The sequence below is a fragment of the Macrotis lagotis genome, chromosome 8 (assembly GCF_037893015.1).
Source record: "Macrotis lagotis isolate mMagLag1 chromosome 8, bilby.v1.9.chrom.fasta, whole genome shotgun sequence".
NCBI lineage: Eukaryota > Metazoa > Chordata > Mammalia > Peramelemorphia > Peramelidae > Macrotis > Macrotis lagotis.
The window spans coordinates 106,162,934-106,178,785 of record NC_133665.1 but is presented as its reverse complement, the minus strand read 5'-3'; the positions used below and the strand labels follow the sequence as shown (position 1 = coordinate 106,178,785).

The window sequence follows — 15,852 nt, the reverse complement described above, 5'->3', positions numbered from 1 at the left end:
GGTTCATGTCCTGAGGGACTTGGCCTTTAACATTCCTTCTAGCTCTAAATGTATGATCTTATCAGCAAGTGTTGGGACAATTGAATGGGTTCATTTTTGCCTGATGAGGTTTTCCCTTATATGTGTAGTGCTTCTTTGAAAAAACTTTAAGACTCAAAACACCTAGAAGGATTTAAAATTCTGATACTTTTTCTTGGGGATAGTGAATATTTAGCATTAAAAATGGTTTTCTGATAAGGAAACATTTTTCAGTTGCTTATTGTATTCTAAGATAAAATGTGTTTATTTGTTCACAAAACATTGAGAATTAGCTATGCATGTTGCATTTCTAAGAGTTGTCACTAGTTAAGAGGGAAGGGAGAAACATCAAAGGTTTTTTGCTCAGTCTCCATAAAGGTTATTCTACCCCCCAGGTCACCTTAACAATAGGAAATCACATGGACACATGTACTATGCCAGATAAATTCTAGCAAACTCCAAAATGGGAATAACTAGTTCAGAAATGTTTTGTATTGCTGAGAAGATCTAAGTAATTTATCATACAGTGTTGTTTCCTGCTCATTTTTCACTTTTCATCAGTTCATTCAAGTCTTTCCAGATTTTTCAGAAATTTACCTTTAGAAAGTATTAAAACAGAAGTTTATTCCATTTATTTTACAAGAAATTTTTTTCTCTCAAATATCTTGACTCATTTTGAATGAGTTATTTTTAGAATAATTGAATATTCTATATTTAGTATTTAGAATAGAATATTCAGTATCATACTATCTGATCTTTATTATGTTACTTTCCCCAAAAAATAGGCAATATTTGCTCCAACCATCAAATGAAAAGTTGCTGTACAGTATTTCTTATAGCATAATAGTATTCCATTAAATTCATCCACTCTAGCTTATTCAACTCTTGCCCAGTTGATGAGCAACCCCTCAAATTCCATTTCCATGTCACCACCAAAAAAAAACTGCTAAAAATATTTTTGTGGGTATAGGTCCTTTCCCTTCTTTGGACGATCTCTTTGGTTGATAGACTTCCTAGTACTTAGTACTATTGCTAGATCAAAGGGTTTTTGTACAGTGTTCCAAATTGCTAAGAGACAAGATTTTAATCTTAGACCTTGAATCCAGAGCCTGTATACTCTTTTCAACTATATAACAGTTCTTTGGAGGCATTGGTGTTATACATTTTGCCACCATATAGCAGTACCAGTAAAATACTCATATTGAAAAGGTGGGCTCTTTATTTCATGGGAAACTTGGAAGTCAGTGGGAAAGAAAAAAAGTTTTGCAGTTTTCTGAAAGCAATCCAGCCTCTTATTTTTCTCCTTTTCAACTCTGGATGAGTTTATTATTCATCTGTATAGTCTATCCCAGGCAGACTTGATCTTTGACAAACTCTCTATCTAAATACATGTTAAAATCTGGGCAATACATATTCCTTATTCATTTGATCTTTTATCTGAGTTGATAGGCCAAACTCTATTAGGAGATTCTTCTGGGTCGTGTCCCTTGAGGCATAATGTTAAACAGGTGTCCCTAGAGGACCTCACAGGGAATTATTGACAAGAGAATCAGGAAAGACACAATGGGAAATTTTGGGCAGGAATTCAGAATATGGGTGGTAGCAGAGCAGTTAGGCCTAAGGAGCAGTAGAAAAGTCTGTGTCTGTGTGGAGGGGGCGAGGGGGAGAGAGAGAGAACTGGAAAGATAGGACAATATCATAGAAGAATTTTAGTGCCTAAGAAAAGAGGTAGATATTAGCCAGCAAAAAATGTTGAACAGAAAAGTAAATTGAGAGATCATTGTTTATATGAAGGATTTATCATTCTCTTTAAAAATTTTTTAAATAATTTTTTCCAGTTGTGTATATAAAAGTAGTTTTCAACATTGTTTTTTTGGCAAGGTTTTGAGTTCTTTCCCTTCCCTGCCCCCTCTCCCTGACACTAAATAATCTAATATAGGTTATATATGTATAACTATGTTAAGCATATTTCCATATTAATCATGTTGTGAAAAGAATCAGAACAAAAGGGAGAAACATGAGAGGGAAAAGAATATAAAACAAATTTTAAAAAATTGAAAACAGTAGGCTTTGGTGGGTTCCTTCTCTAGATGTGGATGATATTTTACATCACAAATCCTTTAGAATTATCTTTTATTATTGTACTGCAGAGAATAGCAAATCTATCATAGTTGATCATCACATAATGTTATTCTCTTTGTTCTTTATATTCCAGAACTTTTAGTTGTGACTATTTTCTAAGTTTATACTCTTCTTGTACCAAAAAAAAATTTGTTCTCTGAGATTTTTTTTTTTGTTATAATTCTTTTAACTAAGTTCCAGATGTCCTTTAATTTAGGTCATTACCATATTTTCTGTTTTATATATTGTGTGTCTAATTTTAAATGCAAATATTCAAGTAGCAGACCTAATACTGTTTCTTCTGGCATTCTATTTCCTGGATTTGTATATTTTCTTTTAGTTATATGATGGCGTTCTTATCCAAGTCATATTAGACTTATCTTTGTTGTGATATATCAAAATCTTCTCTAACAAAGAATGTTTCACATTCCCTTCATTAATTTAAAGTTTTATCAAATGACTGGCCTTCAGAATTCTCTGTCATCTAGATGTTGTTACTCTGTATTATTAGTACAATAGTAGCTCAAATTCATCTCTCCTTTTAGTGTGATAGAAATTTTTTTTTTGGAAAGTTGGAGAAATGAGGGTTAGGGAGTCTCAATACTAAAATTTTCATTTTCATATTTAGAAAACTCACTACTTGCTTAGTTACTCTCACATGCTTTTCACTGACCCTGGAGGACTTTTTAAAAATGCTGTTATAAACAGTACTACATATATACCTTTTCAGTCAGAAATAGTTTTTATCAACAATTTGTCCAAATGTTCTATAACTTGTCAGTAACCTTAACTTCCTTGCTAATTAGCCCCTACTGACCCTTTAGTGGTTGCATTTTTATTATTTTGGAGACAGATTGGGGAGATGTTATCTTTTCCTTCCTAAATTTTTTTCTTTTAGGGGTGGCTAGGTGGTTCAGTAGATAGAGCACTGGTCCTGTAGTCAGGAGTACCTGGGTTCAAATCCAGCCTCAGACACTTAATAATTACCTAGCTGTGTGGCCTTTGGCAAGCCACTTAACCCCACTGCCTTGCAAAAACTAAAAAAAACAACATTTCTTTTCTTTTGTCCTGGAAAGATGACATGCTTTTTTAAATATATTTTAGAGCAGTTGTAAAAACTAGTTGACACAATTAACTAAATTCTATCAGTCTTAAAATTATTGATAAAAATAAAATGAAAAGACAAAAAGAAGCTGCAGCTAAAGGGAGAATGTTGACATGCTTCCTTGGAGAGGAAGATAAAAAGAGTTGGCCAAATTGAATTTGTCGTATCCAAAGACAAAAAGAAATGGGACTTCGTACTCCTCTCATATTGCAGTACTGAAAACATTTGTGGGAAAAAACCCTCACAAGGGTTATTTAATCTTACACCCCAATATCTGTTGTAGAGAATTCAGTTTAGAGAAATGATCGTAATAATAGCTAACATCCTGTGTGAAATGTACTGGGTTTGAAGCTCTTTACAGTGAGCTCGTTTGACCATCACAGTAATAGTGAGAGGTGGTAATTCTTTTTGACTGATTTTTTAGATAAGGAAACTTAGTTCTTGACTCCAGACTTCACTCTCTGTGCACTACATCCCAGATTCAGCAAAGATACAAAGCCCTCATTAAATCCTGCAATTTATATCAATTTATGCTTTAATACTTAGGGACTTCAATAAAGAAATAGTATAAGGGAAGAGACAAGAAAAAAGTTTCAAAATATAACTTCTTAGTAAGAAATGGATCCCAAAACTTGTGGACATCAAAGAAGCCTCATGTCTATCCATCCTGAATATTTTCATCAAGAAGAGTTAGGAGGTGCTGGATATGGTAAGCATCAAAAATGAAATTCTTTTTAGCTGAATTGATCAAAAACAACTTTTTGCCAGTAGGAGTTTTTTTTCCCCAAATTGGTTCTCTTTGTATAGTCAGACTATTAGCTTGGAGTGGCAGCTAGGTGGCATGGTGGATAGAGCACTGGCCTTTGAGGACGGGAGTTTGAATCCAGCCTCAGACATTTGACACTTACTAGCTGTATGATCTTGGACAAGTCACTTAACCCCTATTGCTTCACATCCAGGGCCATCTCTAGTCATTCTGATTCATATCTGGCCACTGGACCCGGGTGTTTAGAGGAGAAAGTGAGATTGGTGACTTAGGACAGCCCCTCCCCCCCCCCATACAGTTCATATGCTTGTCATGGCATCATCTCCCTGATGATGGTCATGGTTATCTTTGAAAACTAAGGACAAACATCATCAGGCCATCAGCTTACAAAGCTAAGATAAAAATGATTACCAAATTGGAACAAAGTTTAATAAAAATTAAAATATGCTGAGTAGTTAGAAACTGTTTTAATAAAACTTCATCTTTTTAAATAGCACTTGATTCTGAAAAATGGGAAAGAGGTAAAAGAACCGATATAGGTTCTCATTTCTTAAAGAAATTTAACTGATGTATGAATCATTGCAATTCAAGAAATTGCCCTATGACAATGATAATAACTGGCATTTATATAGTACTTTATGAATGCAGACTAAAGCATATTAAAACATTTTTAAAATGTTTTACACTTTCTAGTTTTTTCTCATGGTTTTATTCCCTTTTGCTCCTTATTCTCTCACATGACTAATATGGAAATATGTTTAATATAGTTATACTTGTATAACTTTCATCAAATTACTCAACTATCAACAGGAGAGGAGGGAAGTATGGAACTCAAAATTTTATCAAAAAATAATGTAAAAAACTATCTTTGCATGAGGGATTGGAAAAATGAATAAAAATATATGTCTGTATGTACCCATGTGTATATATATATATGTGTGTGTGTGTTTATATGGGAGAATTTGAAATTTAGTCTTCTTGATGTCTAATAGAACACTATCCCATTGTACCATTTAGCTTAGTTTTATCTAACAAATGCTTGATGAACTAAGATTCAGGATATAAGCTTGTTTGTAAAATCTTGAGATTGATAGAAGATAATGAGCATCATTGCCTCATAAAAATTAGCTATTTTTCTCTGTCATTGACAGTAGGGCCTATGACATTTGGATGACATGATGGTCCTAGATGTGAGGTGCTAGATTTGGTGTTTACAGAAAACAAATTTGGAAAGAGTAGCTTAATTAGAGTAGTTACACACAGTGGGGAAGGGCTATGCCAAGGGCTACATAATTATGTAGTGTTGAGAGGGCTCAGGTCTCAAGATAACTGAATACAGGAGACAATATAAATGTTTGGATCAAAAAAAGACATGCATGAGAATAGAAGTGATTAACTACTAAGCAGTATTTCAGCTTTCCCATCTCTGCAGAGTTTTTGAACATGGACTATTCTAGGGTAGTTGTATTAAATTAAAATGGAAACTATAAATTAACATTATCTGTGTTGCATTTTTGTTCATTTTGTAAAACATTTTCCAATTACATTTTAAAAATTTTAATCTGGTTCTAGGCCACAGGAGAGTTTTTCAGGCTAGGAGTCTGACACTTCTGATCAAAGGCATCCCTGAGGGAAGGTATGAAGGAGGGGGTCATGCAGACTTTGACAAAACCTATACTATATCAGACCACATATTCATAATCACATAATTCACTGAAAGGTGGAGAAAATTTCCATAGTGCTTATTTTTTGTTTTTTAATTGGCCTTAACCCATCTTCCAACAAGGTATCTCATGTATCTTTGGAAATCATAAAATTCTTTGAAAGCTATAACAGAAATAATTTTGTTTGATTCATGCTTATAAATATCAAGAAAGCTATAAAATGAGAATTTGTGGTCACAGAGGTGTTTTGCTATTCCTATTCCCTTAGAAGATTTCAGTGAAGAATCCAAATGGAATATGTATTTATTTAAAATAAAGTACACCACGTACTCCTCTTTGCTGGTATGTTCATTGTAACAATCCCTGAACCATTGCAGAGCCCTCTAAATTAGATCCATGATTAAATGAATCAAAAGAAATATATGTATGCGAGGCATTGTTCTAAGCATTGAATATTCAAAGAAAAACTAGTTCCTGCCCTGGAGCTTACATTCTAATGGAGACAATGGCACAATGTCCTGAACATATAAGGTTTATGCATAGCATTCTCCATAGGGAGCCCCTAATCTGGGGCCTGTTTGCCCAAGATTTGAACTTTCAAGACTGAATTCCATTTAAGGGTGGTTCATCAATCATTACTTCTGTCACCTCAAGTTGAATTTGGAAAAATCAGATAACATAGGTTCCTGTCCATATTTCCACACATGTAGGTAAAATAGTTCAGTTTGTTTCCTACTATTCAATGAATATTGGGTATAGGAATGCCCTTTTTTCACCCCACAGAAAATGATGTCAACATATGTAGATATATATATGAATATATAGTAATCCAAGAAAAAATCCTCAGAAGGGAAACAAACTTGGGGGTGGATAGGCAACCCTATTAGATCTGCATTGTGAAAATAACTCATAGAATAGCATAGGGCAAAGTCTCTCTCTTTTGGGGGGGGCTCTTCTCATGGTGTAGTGTTCCTCACTACTCCTCAGCTGAAGGTCCATGTCCCAGGAATGTCATGCTGCCCAAGATCCTCTCCCTTGGTTCCCTCTCCAGCTAGAAGTCTGGGATTCCTCTGGTGGCAAGACATTCCCTTGGGCCTCCTGGTTGAGAGCATATGTAGCTTGTGCATGTTTGGGGTTCAGAGAATTCCCATGGTTTGACAAATAGAATATTCTCATGGTTGGCTTGCTAGTCTTTCAGAATACACTTGAGACAGAAGGTAGTTGTCTCAAGGTGGCTGTAAATAGTCACATCTGTTTTGCGTGTTTTCCTTGGCCTGTGTTTAGAATTCTTTGGTTCTGATGGCTAGTGCCAAGAGTGTGCTCCACACAGGTTGGTATCCTGTTAGAGCTGAGGAATCTACCTCTTTGCAAGGGTGGGGGGATGATGTTTTGTTGCTCAAATAAGAACTTTCGGCCAAAAGAGATTACCACACAACATAAATAATGTTTATTTGTGTTTTTTTAAAGTCAGTATATGGTTGATAGAAATCTTTTTCTATTTGTTTGATACCTCTGGCCTAGATCAAGAATCATATGTAAAGAGCTTGATTCTAGTTCAATTCAAGTGGTATATTTATCCAGAAGAGTATTTTTTCCACCCTGGGTTTGATGATAGGCGTGTGCATTCCTGGGGAAGCTATCCATATGTGTCTCCATCAAAGTCCTCCCTGTCTATAATGCTATCTACCCACAACTCCCAACTGTTCTTTTTCTTCTCTTAAATCCAGCTCAAGTATCTTCCCTGATTTGTCTGCCACCCACTTCCAGCTGAAAATGATCTGAACCCCTGCACGTTTCTTATAGGAAGCTGGCTGTACTTTTTCTCTACCTTCATCCTGCTTATTTGTGTAAATAGCATCCGTATCTGTGAAATTGTGAAGGCATCGCATCAGATCTAACTCTGTAGCTCATAAGAATTCAGCTCATAATGAGCACTTAAAGTTTGTCAAATCCAGTTGCCTCTTTGATGTTGCCTTTATGTCATATTTATTCTGTCCTGGGAAGTCCTCTTCTCTTATCCCAGACTTATCCAGCTTAAGTCCCCTTCTTCCATGAAACTGTCTCATACATTCCATTCAGAATTGATCTTCCCTTGATTTTAAACTCATACATGGGGGTTTTGTTTGTTTATAGTTTTGGGGATGATATTGATGGTTCATTGTTGTAGGAAATTCCCTCTTTCCGTACAGGTTGGCACCTACTCTGTAACTTAGTTTCATAAGGGAGAGTAAACATTTTTAGGGCTGTGATCTCTGGAGGAGTTGGGATATCCAAGATGATTCATTGGGGTAGTCCATGAAAATATTATTCAGTGGACTTTCCCTCATCACCTGCCTCTGCTGTTCTCTTTCTGAAGGCAGTTTGACCTCATCCCAGCAGCAGAAGGTAGACAGTCCTTCTCCTTCCTGCCCCAAGCTCCCTCCATCCACTGGCACTGCAGTGCACAGTTCATACGTCTCCTGGAATGGCAAAAACTTTTTTTGTACTGTAAATCAATAAAATGTTATAAAGTACTGTTTTATAAGTCTTGACAATATTTTAATATATGTATATTTAAAAAACTCAAGGAACTTTATTTTCTTTTCCTTTTTTAGAAATATTTTATTTTGAGTTTTACAATTTTTTCCCCATTCTTGCTTCCCTCCCCCCACCCCTCACAGAAGGCATTCTGTTAGTCTTTACATTGGTTCCATGTTATACACTGATCTCAGTTGAATGTGATGACAGAGAAATCATATCCTTAAGGAAGAAAAATAAAGTATGAGATAGTAAAATTACATAATAATATAACTCCCGCCCCCCTAGTTTGACAGTAATAGTCTTTGGTCTTTGTTCCAAGTCCATAATTCTTTCTCTGGATATAGATGGTATTCTCCTTTGCAGATACCCCAAAATTGTCCCTGGTTGTTGCACTGAAAGGATGAGTAAGTCCATCAGTATTGATCATCACCCTCATGTTGCTGTTAGGGTATGCAATGTTTTTCTTGTTCTGCTCATCTCTCTCAGCATGGTTCATATAAATCCTTCCAGGCTTCCCTGAATTCCCATGCTTCCTGACTTCTAATAGAACAATAGTGTTCTATGGCATACATATACCACAGTTTGTTAAGTCTTTCCCCAATTGAAGGACATTCACTTATTTTCCAATTTTTTGCCACCACAAACAGGGCTGCTATGAATATTTTTGTACATCAAGGAACACTTTAAAGGACTCTTCATTACTGACATTTTTTATTTATCTTTGTATTCTGAAATGTGTCAGATACCAGTTAACTTCCAATTATTATTTGCAAATCCAGCCCTTAAAGCAAATCATGCCAGAGAAAGAACCAGACTCAGTCTTTTTGTCACATTTGATGATAAGCACTACTTGTAGTTTGTACATTTTTCTCATTTGGCTGAGTTGTTGTGTGAAGTCTTAATAAAGAATATTTTTTAAATGCAACAAAAATTGTTCATGATTATATATATTATATATAATAGATATTATATAATGGCTTATACATGATTTTATTTTATCTTTTTTGCAGGAACGCTGTTAGATCAGTAATCATTTTCTAGCAAATACAATTACAGAATATCATAATGCTGGTTACAAACATTCTCAGAATGGTTTGATGGTTACAGATAATGTTGGACACTACAACTCTGGGCAAAGTATGTTACAAAAGATTATTCTTGACACAACAAAGTATTGTCTTCAAAATCTAGTAATGACAAGTTATGTCTATATAAATTACTGTGGCACTATTAGTTAGGATTCTCACATAGGATATTTTTAGTAGTCAAGCAACTACTTTTTTTTTTTAGGTTTTTGCAAGGCAAATGGGGTTAAGTAGCTTGCCCAAGGCCACACAGCTAGGTAATTATTAAGTGTCTGAGGTCAGATTTGAACTCAGGTACTCCTGACTACAGGGCCAGTGCTCTATCTACTCTATCCAGCCTCCCCAAGCAACTACTTTTTTAAAAAAAATTTCCATTAAATTAAAATCCCCTGAAGAAATAGGACTGAACCTAATTAATAAATAGCATTCATTTTTATCATAAGAGCAGAGAACTAAATTGTAAAGTTGAAGTTACCATGACAACATAACTTCTCATAAGAATCTTGTGCACGATTTTTTAAATAAATATACATTTATTTGTAAAAATGTACTCAAATTTTTTTATTGATAAATGATTAAAACGGTTGACCAAGGTCATTGACTTGGACAGGGTCACGAAAATATTATGTAATAGTAGGATTTAAACCCAGATCTTCCTAGTTCCATGATTAACCATCTACATACTACACTGCATTACTTTTCTAGTTACATCTTATATTTTATAGTTTAACATTTTAATATTGTAATAAAATCCCAAATTATGCTATGAAAATCTTGTCTTTTTTTACTTTTTTTCAAAGATTTTATTTATTTTGAATTTTATAATTTTTCCCCCATTCTTGCTTCCCTCCCCCCACCCCCTCAGAAGGCATTCTGTTAGTGTTTACATTGGTTCCATGCTATATATTGATCTTAATTGAATGTGAGGACAGAGAAATCATATCCTTATGGAACAAAAAGTATGAGATAATAAAATTACATAATAATAAAACACTTTTCCCCCCCTAATTTGACGGTAATAGTCCATAATTCTTTCTCTGGATACAGATAGTATTCTCCATTGCAGATAGCTCAAAACTGTCCCTTTGTTACATTGAATGGATGAGCAAGTCCATCATCACTCCCCATGTTGCTGTTGGGGTATACAGTGTTTTTCCTGGTTCTGCTCATCTTGCTCAGCATCAATTCATGCATATCTTTCCATGCTTCCCTGAATTCCCATCCCTCCTGGTTTCTAATAGAACAATAGTGTTCCATGGCATACATATACCACAGTTTGTTAAGCTATTCCTCAACTAAAGGACAGTCATTTAATTTCCAATTTTTTGCCACCATAAACAGGGCTGCTATAAATATTTTTGTTCAAGTGATGTTTTTACCCTTTTTTTATTATCTCTTCAGGGTATAGACCCAGTCTGGTATTGCTGGGTCAAAGGGTATGCATATTTTTATTGCCCTTTGGTCATAATCCCAAATTGCTCTCCAGAAAGGTTGGATGAGTTCACAGCTCCACCAACAATGTAGTAGTGTCCCAGATTTCCCACATCCCTTCCAACATTGATCATTGTCCTTTCTGGTCATATTGGCCAGTCTGAGAGGTGTGAGGTGGTACCTCAGAGATGCCTGAATTTGAATTTTTCTAATAAGTAATGATTTGGAACAATTTTTCATATGACTATGAATTGCTTTGATTTCCTCGGCTGTAAATTGCTTTTGCATATCCTTTGACTATTTTTCAATTGGGGAATGACTTGTTGAAAATCTTGTCTTCTTAACCAAATTGTAAGCTTTTTGATTATGGGCATCTAAGTGGCATAGTGGATAGATAGAATGATGGGTTTAAGGCCAGAAAGATTGGAATTCAAATCCAGCCTGGGCAAGTCACTTAATTTCCTTATCTGTAAAATGAGCTGAAGGAGGAAATGCCAAACTACTCCAATATCTTTGCCAAGAAAAGTCCCAAAAGGGGTCAGCACAGCAAAACTTCTTGTAATCTTGATGCTTAGAGAGATTGCAGGCACATTTAACCTCCTCTCAGCATGGGAATTGAAAGGGTCAGTAGGAGTTACAATGGGTTCTGAATGTATATCTAGTTCAACCTCCTTACTTAACAGAGTAAAAAATTGAGACTGGGAGAAAGCATCTTATCCAGTTTCACCCAACTTTAGTGAGAAATTTTGTACTTTTTACCTCTCTAGTTATACCCCCTGATCATACTTGTCTGACTCAACTCTTTTCTCTAAATGTCTTCCAGAGCCTTTTAAAATGTTGCTTTCTATTCCATCTTTAGTGCTCAGAAAGTATCCCTCATTAGTTTTTATTTTGAGACACCCTTCTTAATTTGGATACCTCCTTCCCCACATGTCCTAAACATGGTACCTTTGATCCAAGACCCTCTCTGGAATGAGAGCCATGAGACATGGAGAACTGACTCCTGGTTGACCTTTTATGATATCTAACTCCTTCTTTAATGTAGAAACAATTGAAAAAATGGGTTCAGCCTTTCTCCTGTTCTGTATCTGTTGGTGGACTTTATGCCTGCTTCTCTGCTCCTGATGCCCTTGTACGGCTATTCACAGGCCTTCACACCCCACCAGGTGAAAGAGAACTGGGCCCTTTTGGAGTCTACTCCTTAGGTGCTTCGCTAAGATCACAAAGGTGTTATCAGTTCAGAATACAAGAAATGACAGTGGGGTTCATGGACCCAAAGAAATTGGGGAAGGCAAGAAAGCACTCTTTTGCATAGAGCATGTTTAGCAACAAAGTCGAAAGGTTTTACAGAAGAGAAGTTAGCAAATCCCAATAGATTAATATTAATAGATTTAGAATCCTTTTAGGAGAGTGTTGGTAAAATGCAGTGTCTCCTGACATGCCTTTTCTTCCCTTTGAAGCTTGAATTTTAGACTGTAGCCGTATTTGTTGGAGCATGTGATCCTTGTAACACTGACAGGTACTGAAGCAACAGTACCTCAAGCAAGTATTTCCAGGTCATCTGCTTTATCCTTTTACTCTCAACTACTTTGATTTGAAGAATAGTGAGTATTGGTGTCTATGATCAGTGAAAGACAAATCTTACAGGAATAAATAGCATTTTCCTTATACTTGAATGGAACGTTTGGAACTTATCTAAGTGACCATTCAACTTGTTACAACATAGTCACTGAAGTGTACAGCACAGTTTTTAGAAGCACTTACTAAATGCTCATAGACTTAATATGAAAATTCAAACCACCTAGACCAATAGTGAAGCTAGATAAAGAATTTAGGGGGGGGCATATCACTAGCCTGGCACCGGGGCAGAGGATGGCATTGATTAAAGCCTTCATTTCTCGAGGTTTCTGTCTACTTTCACTTTCTTCCAAAAGCACAAAGAAGCTAATTATTTGTAGAATTACCTTAATTTAATTTAAGCCTTCAGAAGTGTGGGGAGGGTCACTACAAAGAGGAATTCTCTTCTGCATAAGATTCTCTAACAGGGAAGAAGTAGTTGCTGAGGTGGAAATAAGAACCTTGGAAGGAAAAGAAGGTGACTTGCCCAGGGTCACATTCCCTAGAGGGAATTTGATAGAGGAAAGGAAATCTGGACGTAGATTTTGGAAATACAGATTTCAAAGGGTTCAGGAAAAAAAAAGATTTCATGGATTAAAATGCTGTAGAATAAATCTCCAGGAAATGCTTAAAAATAAATTCTTTATTTTTCTAGATTTTTTGCAAGGCTGGGGTCAAGTGGCTTGCCCAAAGCCACACAGCTAGGTAATTATTAAGTGCCTGAGGCCAGATTTGAACTCAGGTACTCCTACTCCAGGGCCGGTACTCTATCCACTGCATCACCTAGCCGCCCCAGAAATAAATTCTGAAGACAGAGAGAGACCATTTCATTGTGAAGGGTTAATAAAAGGCTTTGAAGAAGCCATTGTGGAGGCCAAAAGAGTTCAGCAATAGGCTTAAATTTTTTAAAAGTTCAGAAGATGGAAACAAGGGCAAAAATGAGAATGAATATAAGAGCATGACACAGCTCTATGAAAACAGTGTCTAGAATTCTAAAACTCAAAATGATTTGAGTCTGGCAAGGGTAACCAAAGTACAAAAAAAAAGACTTTTTTTCCCTTACATTTGAAGAAAAAGAAAGACTAGGACCTTTGTTCAAAATGAGATAACTGACAACAGAGAGCAATCAGAATTGCAGTTTTTATTTCACTTCGTTTTCTGTGCCAGGGAGAGTGACTTTGATATTGAAAATGACAGAACATAGTTGGTCCCTCATGATAAAAAAGGAGAGAGTAAGAGATACCTTGATTGCTCATAATGAATTCAGGTCCCATGATCCAGATTAGGTACATTGCTAAGTATAATAAAAGAACCCATTTGTATGATTGCTGAGCCATATCTGTGATACTTGAAAGAACATGGAAAATGGGGAAGCCAGATGGAGAAGACTGGAGAAATCTAATGTTCTGATTTTCATAAAAGGGAAAAGAATAAATTCTGCATATTATGGAGGTGCATTACCTTAAGTTTGATTCTGTGAAAATTTATAATGAATACTAAAGAGATAGTTGGTGAACATCTAAAAAGGGAAGGAGTGAATACAAAAAATCGGCATGGTTTCATCAAGAATACGTTGTACCACTTAACCTGATTTATGTTTATAAGAGGCTTCTTAAACTAGTAGATGAATGTCATGGAAATAGTTTGCCTAGATTTAGTAAAACTTTTGATATAGTCCAGGTGATGATGCAGAGATGCAGACAAGACTGTAATACTAAAAACATTAAAAACTATAATAATACACTAGAACAGTTAGGTGGATTCAAAACTTATTGGATAACTGAACCAAGAGTACCAATTAATGATGCAGTGTTAAAATGGCAGTTGTCAATGACTTGGAGAGATAGCATCCTTGTCAGAATTGCAGATAATATTGATTCTTGTATGCAGAAGTTGCTACTTGGGTAGATGTTTTCAGGAGGCTGATTTGGGATTAGAACATCAGGAAAAGTTTCCTAATAATTAGGATATCCACACGTGGAATAGGCTGCCTAGAGAACTGGTGACTGCTGCTTGCTTTTAGGGCCTTTTTTTTTTTAATTTTTGGAGGTTTAGGTGACTTGCCTTGGGTTACACAGCTTGTAAGTGTCTGAGGTCACTTTTGAACTCAGATTCTTTTGACTCCAGGGCTGGTGGTCTTTCCACTGAGCAACCCAAGTTTGCCTCCCTTTTAAGTTTTTAAATAGAAGTTAGACAATAATTTTTGGTTATTTGATCCTAGGGGTTCTTGTAAGTGTGTATGGGTTGGATTTAAGTGACTGAGATTTCCAACTCTCAAATTACACGAGTACCCCCCCCCCCCCATGTCAGGTGCCAAGTTAGAGGAAGCTGGTTGATGAAGAATGATTGGATTTTGGAGGGAGAAGTAGTAGCTAGCTCTACTTTTTTCACCTTTTTTAGTATTGGCTGCAGCTGGACTTTGAAGGCTAGCAGATTTCCAGTTTTGTCCAGTGATCTGTTTAAAATGAGTTCAGAAGTTGTTCATATTTTGCAAAATCTGTAGAGATCAGTCACATCATGGGAGATAAGATTAAATGATGACAGTGGATTTATTTCAGCAAGTGCTGATTTGTAATAATTCAGGAGATGTGGCCATACAAACAAATTGTATTTTGGTCTGAGTTCCTTTTAAAATCTTCAGGTTTTACTGCTGATCAGGCTACAGTGGAACTATTTCTAGGAAAGGGGATTAGTTGTTCTCACCCTTGACCAAGTGAATGTCCTATTTGACTGTGGTAGATTTTCTTCTGTTGCCAACTCTTACTCTAAATTTCCATCATTAGAAATGAGATTCTTCAGAGTATCAATGAACTGTTGCCACATTCTTGTAGCAAAAATGGAATTGTCATCATGAACTAAGTTTCTTCTCTTTTGGAAAACTTGTGCAAGAAGTTCTGCTATGATTGTGTTTGACAAGAATTTTCATTGTGGTTCTTGATGAGCCCTGCCATTTTGGAGAGCAGTTTGTGATTGTGTCCAGAAACCTATTCAACTGGATAAGCCTCCAGAATCCAATAAGACTGCTGCTAGGTGACCCAAAGAGGATCTACATATACAAATACATTACTATTATGCAGATGAGGAAACTGAAGCTAAGGATAAAGCTAAGTCAAGTGATGCCCACAATCATTCAGCTAGTAAGCATTTTAGATAGGATTAGAATTTAGGTCTTCCACACTCCAGATCAGCATTATCCATTGTGTCACCTCTCTGTCCCAAGCAATATTGTAAAACACACAACTTTGAAAGACTTGAGAACTCTGATTAATGCAATGAGCAAACATGATTTATAGAGGACTCTGAATAAAACATCCTATCCACCTCCTGACAGGGGGGACAGACTCAGAGTAAAGTTTGAGATGTTAGGTATTTTTTTTTTTTGGTTTGTTTTGTTCAACTATACATGATTGTAATGGGGTTTGTTTTTCTTGCCTTAACTTTTTCAGTGTTGGGGTTGGGAGTAGGGTAGAAGGCAAGACTTGTTGATTGAAAAAAAAATTAGCCTACAGAAAACAAAATGGCTCT

At 35.9% G+C, this 15,852-nt stretch overlaps 1 protein-coding gene across 9 annotated transcripts in view; it reads left to right on the top strand.

The window, feature by feature from the left end:
- IP6K1 (inositol hexakisphosphate kinase 1) overlaps positions 1-15,852 on the top strand; it is a 68,981-nt gene that overhangs the window by 26,569 nt on the left and 26,560 nt on the right. For 2 of the 9 annotated variants that reach the window (XM_074197965.1, XM_074197961.1), the window contains exon 2: positions 3,791-3,953. The exons of 4 other annotated variants lie outside the window; for them this stretch is intronic. The gene's annotated coding sequence lies outside the window, so the exon portion shown is untranslated. Of the gene's footprint in view, positions 1-3,790; positions 3,954-5,582; positions 5,647-9,204; positions 9,332-15,852 lie in introns of those variants that run through there. 3 more of the 9 variants (XM_074197964.1, XM_074197969.1, XM_074197966.1) reach the window with 3 other exon arrangements.